We start from the raw sequence: 9,706 nt of genomic DNA on the forward strand, positions 1-9,706 counted from the left end.
GTATTTTTAAGATCATGAGTCAAAAGCATAATTGATAAAATAGTGGCAGAAAATTGTGATTTGTATTGTACACACTTATATGGAGAAATAAAAGAAAATGCAATGAGAATAATGGCAACTGAAGAGAATAACATGATTATAAACCCAAACACGGTTAAACCAACACGTGTCTAACACCCAAAACTGGGGCCGTGAATGCTGACTAGAATGATAATTTTTGCTATTTTTTAATTTCTAAAACGTTGTATTTTATCTTTGTAAATAAGAGAACAGTAAAAGAAAATGCTTTAAGGTCAACATAGTTATTTAAAGTTTTCAGTCAGCTTGAGAACTTGGAAATAGAAATACACATACATATATAGCATATATATTTGTATTTATCTACACACATATTTAATGAAGAATTTTTGAAAAATTCCTTAATGAATCTTTTAAAAAATCCTGTGAGGTTGGCCTTAGTATCTAAGTATCTAAGGTTGGTCTGTAGGTCCTCAGAGTTTACCTTGTTCGATTTCTGCATAAGGAGGGGTCTGCCCTGGGAAGCATGTCCCAGGAGCATATTTCTTTGGTTGAGTGTAGATTTCCAACCTGTTTTAACAGTCCTGTACATCTGGTATCGTTTTCTTCTGGAGTCTAGGTAAGGGCCTCCTCTGGCATCACTGCTGCGGATGCAATGTACTATATTCATTTAGAATCAGTCACATGTGAATCAAATTGATCATTTTGCTACTTTGGGCTTGACCTGTTGCTACCTTTAGATATTCTAGAGCAAGTGAATTCTCTACACAAACTGTGTAATGTCTCTATTTGATGCCATAGGTACCCTTAACACATACATGTACCCATCAATTCATCACATGCCTGTCACTGTGTACTTCATCAGTCTCTCAGTCTCATGCTTCTGTTCTCCCTACCATGATTCCTTCTTCCTACCTCTTCTCCCCTTCTCTAGACACCAGCATGTGCTGGATCACAGAGGAAATAAGGAACCTTGTTTCTGTCTTCACCTCCAGCCTAGTTGACATTCATAACCCTACAAAGGTCCAAACAAGAATTCACTAGTGACCATGCCAAATTCTGCTTATTAGTGATCCCCACCTCTTCCTGACTCCAGCTTTCCCTTTGGGATCCACCTGTCCCCTGAGGCTATAAACCAGGGATTCTTTAGCTAGTCCACCCCATTGCTATCACCCCAAATCCTTACTGTTGCTACTCACCAGTGATTGTTACTTCTTCTTTACTCCTGTTTTCTTTTGCAATTTGTCCCCTACCAGCTGCACTCCAAGGACTCTCCAGTCACTGGTGTGGCCTGGTAGCCCAGGTCTATGGCCTCTGCCCCCCCCATGCTATCACCTCAAAGTACTGCCACTGCCACATGCCAGAGATTCTCACTTCTTCCTTACTCCTGCATTCTTTCAGGAATTTGTCTGTCCCCTAACAGCTGCACATCAGAGACTCTCCAGTCACCTGTGTGGCCTGGACACCCAGGTCTAAATCTCCTGATCCCATCACCTCAAAGCACTGCCACTGTCACATGCCAGGGATCCTCACCTCTTCCTGAACCCCTCCCTTTCTTTTGGATTCACCTGTCCCCAGCCATTTACACAACAGGGACTCTCCAGTGCCCCATGAGGGCTGGAGACCTACCTAGGTTCCCCTCCCACCTGTCATCATCCCATAGCCTTGAGACCAGCTCCATGCCATTGCCAGGAACACATGAGTGACATCCTGTTAACCTAAACCCCCATAGACATCCCCAGAAAATTTCTCCCTACCAGATAGCAATACCAGGAGGCTGTTTGCCTCAACACACAAAGCACCTCACCCATCACACAGCGCAGACTGCAAGGGATCCTGAGACCTCCAACCCAGTTAGAGACCTCCAAGGTGATCTCAAACCCACCCACCTCCCCCTGAGGTTGGTGTAACATCCTCCCCTTGGCTTCCATGGAACATTCCTTATACCCACTGTGACCTCAACTTCTACCACCAAAGAACCACCTATAGAATTGCAGTGTCAGTCCTCTGTCAGCCAGGCTTTTGAAGATTGGCAGTAAGAATCTACTAACTGCACAGGTTTGCTCCTAAGAGCAAAGCTGAGCTGCCTGGAAAGGACACTCTCCAACCTGCTGAGCTGCCTGCAGGTCGCACAGTACGCTTCTCCGAGCTTCCTGCTTTGGTGAGCTGTCATTCATGCTGGGGTGGGATTTTGGTGATGCAGCTGTCTTTGAGTCATTTCTGCTCCTGTAAGAAACCCCTCATCCATATTCCTACAAGTCTCCAGAAACTGTTTGGGAGATTGTTCACATGCACTATTCTGCATGTTCACAAAGCACTATGTAAAGAGACATTCTGGGACACAACTGTTCAGCTTTCTGAGACTATGACTCTGGAATGTGTGTATCCATCAGTGGGTTTTGTAAGTCAGATGGACTGGACCAAGATCAATGGTACACAGAAAGAGAGCATAGCCATTTACAGCCCTTACTTCAGTGTGGCTGTAATGGATGCCTATAACAGTAGAGTTTACTTTCCAAACACAACAAAGAAGCCCAGGGATTTGAGTCTTTCCTTTTACAATGCCTCTGAAGTGGACATTGGATTCTACCCCTGTTTGTGTCACACTTTCCCAAATGGAGTTTGACACAAGAATATAAAGGCAGTTCAGTCAGATAGTTTTGAGACGACTACACCTTCGAATAGCCACATCATCACAGAACCTGGACAAAGCATCTCACTCACCTACCAGCTTCAAACGAACTGGCCAGTCGAGCAAGTCACTTGGGCAAAGGTCCAGACCCATCGGATAAACATTATAGCTTTCTGTAACCTGTCCCAAGGAAGAAGTTACAGCTCAAAGTACTTGAGACATACATGATGAAGCAACTGTAGCCAGGGAGGCACGAAGAGTTTCCTTGTCATCCCCAATGCCATCATCGCTGACTTGGGTCTTTACCGCTGCCACTTCAAGGCCAGCACAGGAGAAAAAGAAACCTTTGTCATAAGGCTGATGGTAACTGAAGGCAAAGCCAATAAACAACATAACCTCTTCATCATTGGAGGAACCGCTTCATCGTTGTTTGTAGTCCTAATTACCATAGTTATTATTTTGTATAACAGAAGGAGGAGACAGGCAAGCATGCCAGTTAAAGAGTCCAGGGACAAACAGAGTAAGGTAGTCACCAACTACAGAAGTCCCACTTCTACCAACCAATCCATGGATGAGGAAAAAGAGGCCATTTACATGAACTACCCAACCTCCTCTGGAAGACCAAAGCCCAGATTCTAAGCTGGTCTCATGGCCTGAGCACATTTATGATGACTTCTGTAGGCATGGATCTTTCTCCATGCTCCTCTCACCACCAGTATCTACCTTCATAAAATTTGACTGAATTTGCTTCATTCGTTATGAAAAATATTGCATTTCCTGGAGGACGTTCTTAATAGAAATGCTTTAGGAAATGAAATTTAATTAGATTTTGTGTAAAAGGAAATTTCTAGCATCATGTAGCAGAACAATTTCAAGATCAAATATCACAGGCTTAAATGTTGTATCTGGAATTAATGGTATAAGCCAGTTTCTGGATCCCTTCCACAGAGTTGGAGCCACTGCCCTATTCTTGGCCCAGCTCTCATGCTGCTTCCTCCTCGTGTCATCCCATGATAGACAACCAATGAAACTTGGTGGAGAGTTTGCTATTCTCACACAAGAAACAAAAATGGCTATTTATCCGTAAGACGGTATCGTAGCCAGAAAGAATGAGATGGTTTATGTCAGTTATGGGTTCACCTGTAAAACAAGGATGGGACTAAACACATTACTTGGCAATTCAAGGTATTGCTAAAAAGGAGGAGGAATCAGATGTAGAAGTTGAGTGGTTCTTAATAAATGTTGACTGCAATAACATCCCAAGACATTGCTTTTTAACACGCTAAGAAGCGAGGTTGCTGCTCCACCTGCATAGTCCAAAAGAGTGCATGTAAAGGAATGGTCAGGAGTAAGATAAGAATAGCTCCCGTCTCCTGCCTTTCTAATATTAAATAAATTTGTCTCTAATTTTACATAGAATTCTTGCCATTATCTCTAGTCTTCTGAGCAATGAGATGGTCCAATAATACATACAATGTTTCTGGTAGTTATTTTCTCTACTTTTGAGAATTATTTTAGTATGTAAATCCCTAAGTTAAGAAATCTGTAAAGTGAGTACATGAAGAGAGTGGTGGATGAAGTGTTAAAGCTGTAGAAATCCGAGGGGGTGTAATGAGAAAAGAAAGGACTCACAAAATAGGACTGTATGAAGGAAAACTTGTGATTCACATTTTGGACAAAGCCAGCCCTCCTAACACCACTGGCACTTAGAGATCATACCTGGTAGAATCTAAGTTCCAGATGGAGATAAAGAAAGGAAAGCTATTTGTGAAACTAAATAAAACTTACACTTATCTCAAAGCCACATGGACCATTATGAAATGGAATGGTGTTTAGTATCAAGAGGATTCCTAATTTTTCTCTCAAGAATAGAAAATATAACTGTCTTTTAAAAACTGATTATAGAAAGCTTGATTTAAATTTTCAGTTTGTAGATTTCATTAAAAGCTTAAGGGAAAAATCCAAATAGTCATTATGTTACACAGAGTCTAAATTGTAATCTATGGTTTTCAGATAATTAGTGGCTAGTTCATAATTTTAGTCTTAGGAACTCTGTATGCTGAAGAAGTCCCAATTCTGCCAATTACAGAAATTCAAAAGGCAATACATGAACACAGCCATTTTTTATGGTCTAGTCAAGAATGGTCAGCTCTTATTTTTATCGTGATTGCTTAAAGATTTTTGTGTCTTGATTTGTGAACTGTTTCTACAAATATGTCAAACTGCCGAGGTTAGAAGACTGTCAGTTCTTGGAGCCATCAAATATTACATGACTACATCTCCATTGGCATGGTGAAGCACCTCTGCAGCGTTCATAAAATACACTGCTTCTCTTCCTTTAAATGCTAAAGACACTCAAAATGCTACTTTCTGGAGGGTTCAGATAACCAGCTTTTCAGTGGCTAACTGTGAGAGGGAAAACTTTTATAACTATACCGTGGGGATATATGAATAGTTACAGAGGGTGATTTTTATGACGAATCACCTAAGTGAGATTAGGAAAGTGTCCAGAACCTTGGAAGCATGCACTGTTTCCATGGACATTTTAACTAAAACAAATAAACAAACAAACAAAAACAAAACAAGAAAACCTTTTCTCAAAATATCCATGAGAACAGTTTACTCTGACAGTTCTTCCTTTCTATGTGCAGTCCCCTTGCAGAATTTAGAAGTGTTTTTCAGGAATTGGAGGTTGTCCTAACACTGAAACTTCTCTGCCATTCCCACTGCTCCATCTTAGCCAGCTTTTATGCTGAAGAGACTCCATTCCTTGTCTTTCTGGACATCTTTACTCAAGAAAGAACTTTTATTACAATCTTTGTATCATATAATTCACCAGAGTTTTGGAACTCTACCTACCATATTTTTCCCTCTACATTGTTTTTGTACCTACTGTTCTGGATGTTAGTAAGGAAACCAGTCACAGCTATTTCACAAAGTAAAAGACCAAGATCAGAGCTGAAATTAAATTTTGTTCTATACCTTTTCTGTATGGTGCTGCTTTGGAGACTGGATGCTTTTTTAAGGTGCTTTACACACATACTTTATATTAATATATAAGGCAATATTACATAGAAAGTATGCCTGTGTTAAATGACATTATCCTAACATTTACATTAATGTAAATAATGAAAGGAAATCATTGTCTGATCAGGTAGATGAGCTTTCTTGGGGGTCGCATAAATCCTTATGAGCTGACAGCTATGCATTCATTATGCTGTTAGCAGGCTGACCATTGAACATTATTTAAAGGCATTTAATAATGTTGACAAAATAGAATACACATTTCTTTTTTTCTTTTCTTTTTTATCTCTTTTTTTATTACTGAGGAAAGAACTCAGGGCCTTGTGGATGTCAGGCCAGTGCTCTACCATTGAGCTACAACCCCTGGTAGGAATATAATTTTATTAACTTATAATTATGTTTATAGATGAGAGACAGGTAGGTGAAGATATAATTTTCAATCAGTAAACTTTCAAATTTATAGAGTTTAATAATCAACTTTTTGCTAAGATATTATGCATTGAGTCTCAATGTTAAAAGAAAAATAAAATAGGAAATTAGTAGGTTTGTTTATTTTAAGCATGCAAGTGTTGTTACTTTACATATAGAACTTTATTAAATAAAATCGTATCTACATTGCAATAATTTTTCAAATTAGGAAAGTCCATGTTATAGTTAGACATCATAATCGAATGTTTTTCTTCATTTGTTTAATGTGCTATATTTTGTACATATTTATAGAAAATTTCAATAATATTGAAGATTTAAAGATGCTCTTGTAACATATAAGTAGAATGCTAATTGTGAGCACAAACTAAATTTTATTTCCACAGTAGTAATATGAAAATGTCTTTGAAAAACTCAAAGAAACTTAAACTTGTAGAATCATTTTATTTTATTGACACTGTTAGTTTGGGTAACATTTAAATGTCTGGGGAGTGTTGACCTACCATTCAGGATTTCGCATCTGTTAGTATAACTCTTTGTTGGAATTTTTCTAGTCAAGTTTGTCACTTACTTGTACATTTATTTATTTGAAAACTGAAACAAAGTTCATTTTTTAATATTTAAATAGCTACTGATGTAATAGGCTTTTAACCCCAATGCTTTCTAAGGAATTTTAAAATAAATATTCAATCAGTTTTTTTTTTTTTTTAAATCCCAGGAGCTGAATGTACAGGACTTTTGGGTTATATAAAAGGACCAAATTTATGAATCATAAGTATAGATGGAGAAGAAACCCAGGTCAAACACACAGAAAATATTTTCAACAAAATCATAGAAGAAAACTTTCCAAATCAAAGGAAGGAGACTCTTACTAAGGTTCAAGAGGCATACAGAACACCAAATAGACAAGACTAGAAAAGAAATTCCCTATATCACAAAATAATCAAAGGACTAAATGTACAGAGCAAAAAAAGGATACTGAAAACTGTGAGAGCAAGAACAAATCACATGCAAAGGCAGGCCTATCTGAATAACCTGACTTTTCAGTGCAGACTCTGAAAATCAGGAAGGTTGTGGACTTAATGTTCCACAAAATTTTGAAGATCACAGATTGCACACATAATAGAAGGAGAATGGAAAATTTCAATGATAAAAACAGAAATTTAAGGAAATTACATTTACTAAGTCAGCTCTGCAGAGGGTACTAGAAGGAATACTTCCTTCTTAATTCTCAAGAGTGCACAAGGAATAAACGAGCAATTCCAGATCCATTAACCAAAAGAATATCAAAGAAAACAACACCACCATAATGAAATGACAGGTATTAATAAACATTGGCCTATAATAACAGCTTTCAATAGTAATGGTCTCAATGCCCCAGTAAAAAGACACAGACTAAATCAGTGAATTAGAAAACAGGATTCAGGGGCTAGAGAGATGGTTCAGCAGTTGTGAGCACTGGCTGCTCTTACAAAGGACCTGAGTTTGATTCCCGGCACTCACATGATGGTTAACCCTGTAACTCCAGTTCCAGGAGAATCCATTGTCCTCTTCTGACTTCCATGGGCATTGCACCACATAGATGGATGCACTTACACACATTCAGGCAATATACTCATACACATAAAATAAAAATAATAAGTACAATTAAAAAAGGAAAGAAAGCAGGATTCACTTTTTGCTACCTCCAAGAAGTACACCTTGCTACCAAGATAGACATCATTTCATTTTAGGATAAGAGGATGGGAAAATGTATTCCAAGTAAATAAAACTAAGAAACAAGTAGCTATTCTAATATCTGACAAAGGAGATTTCAAACTAAAACTAGTCAAAAGAGATATGGAAGGACATTTCACACTTATTAAAGGAAAAGATTCCACCAAGAAGTTATTACAGTTCTAAACATATATGCAAGCAAAGGGGCACCCAATTTCATAAAAGAAACACTTTTAGATCTAAAATCATTAATGCCAACACAGTGATAGTGGGTAACTTCAATACCTGGTTCTCACCAATAAACTTGTCAACCAGACAAAAACTAAACAAGAGAAACCATAGGCTTAGATGACATCATAAAACAAATGGACCAAACAGATATTTTCAGAACATTCCATCCTAACATCAAAGAAAACACTTTTTTCTCAGTAGTCCATGGAATTTTCTCCAAAATTAAATTGACCACATGTTAGGACAAAAAACAAGCTTTAACAATTTATGAAAATTGAAATAACATCCTGTAGCCTATCAGATCACAAAGGAATAAAGTTGAATATCAGCAATAATAGAAATGGGAAAAATACACAAACTCATAGAAACCAAACAACACACTACTGAAAGAAAATTGAGTCAAAAAAGAAATCAAGAAGGAAATTTAAAAATTCTTAGAATTGAATGAAATGAGAATAACACGCCAAAGTTTATGAATCACAATGAAAGCAGTGCTAAAAAGAAAGTTTATAGCACTAAGTGCCTACCTCAGAAAATTAGAGATCGCTCATATTCATAACTTAATGATGCAATTGAAGACCTTAGGAAAACAAGAACAATCAATACCCAAGAGAGGAGATGAGAAGAGATAATAAAAATCAGGGAGAAATTAATGAAATAGAAACAAACACAGAACAATACAAAGAAACATATATGACTAAACTGGAAAATGTAAAAAAAAATGGATAAATTTCTAGATATGTATAACCTACCAAAATTCAACCAAGACGAGGTAAACAATTTAAATAGACCTGTAAAAACTAAGGATTCAAAAGCAGTAATTAAAATACTCCAACAAATCCATGTAGGACCAGATGAATACAGCACAGAATTCAGACCGTCAAAGAAGAACTAATACCAATATTTCTCAAATTATCCCACCAAATAGAAAAAGGAGGAACACTTCCAAATTCCTTATATAAATTTAGTATTACCTTGGTACCAAAACCAAAGATCCAACAAAAAAGAAATTGTAAGTAAATCTCTCTGATGAACATAAATGCAGAACTTATCAATAAAATACTTGCAAACATAATGCAAGAGTACATCAAAAAGATTATCCACCATGATCATGTCCACTTCATGCCAGAAAGGTAGGGATGGCTCAACATATGTATATCAATAAATGCAGCACCGCATAAATAGACTCAAGAACAGAAACCACATTATCATCTCATTAGATGTAGAAAAGGCCTTTGACAAAATCCAGTATCTTTTCATGATAAAAGTCATGGAAAATCTAGATGCGGGGGACGTAATAAAGGCAATGCAACAAGCCCACAGCAAACATCATACTAAATGGAGAAAAACTCAAACTCTTCTCATTAGAATTAGAATCAGGACAAGAATGCCCACTCTATTCCTCTTAAATATAGTACTTGAGCTCTAAGTTAGAACAAAAGAACAAAGGAAGGAGATACAAATTGGAAAGAAAGCAATAAAAGTTTCTTTATTTGTGGATGGGAGAGAGAGTGCAATCATATAAAGGGGTGAAGGAAATAATGGAGTAAGGATTAAATGGGGTGGGGAATAGGAGGGCAGGGCAGAGGAGTGAGTGTAGTGAGGGATAATCAACACTAAAGCCTTTGGAAAAAGTCATATGGAAGCCTACCACTATAG

At 37.4% G+C, this 9,706-nt stretch overlaps 1 pseudogene; it reads left to right on the top strand.

The window, feature by feature from the left end:
* The first annotated feature begins 2,215 nt into the window (after positions 1–2,215).
* LOC103736893 lies at positions 2,216–3,289 on the top strand (annotated as a pseudogene).
* The last annotated feature ends 6,417 nt before the right edge of the window (positions 3,290–9,706 follow it).

This window comes from Nannospalax galili, unplaced genomic scaffold (assembly GCF_000622305.1).
Source record: "Nannospalax galili isolate Female #2095 unplaced genomic scaffold, S.galili_v1.0 scaffold54, whole genome shotgun sequence".
In the NCBI taxonomy this organism is placed as follows: Eukaryota; Metazoa; Chordata; class Mammalia; order Rodentia; family Spalacidae; genus Nannospalax; species Nannospalax galili.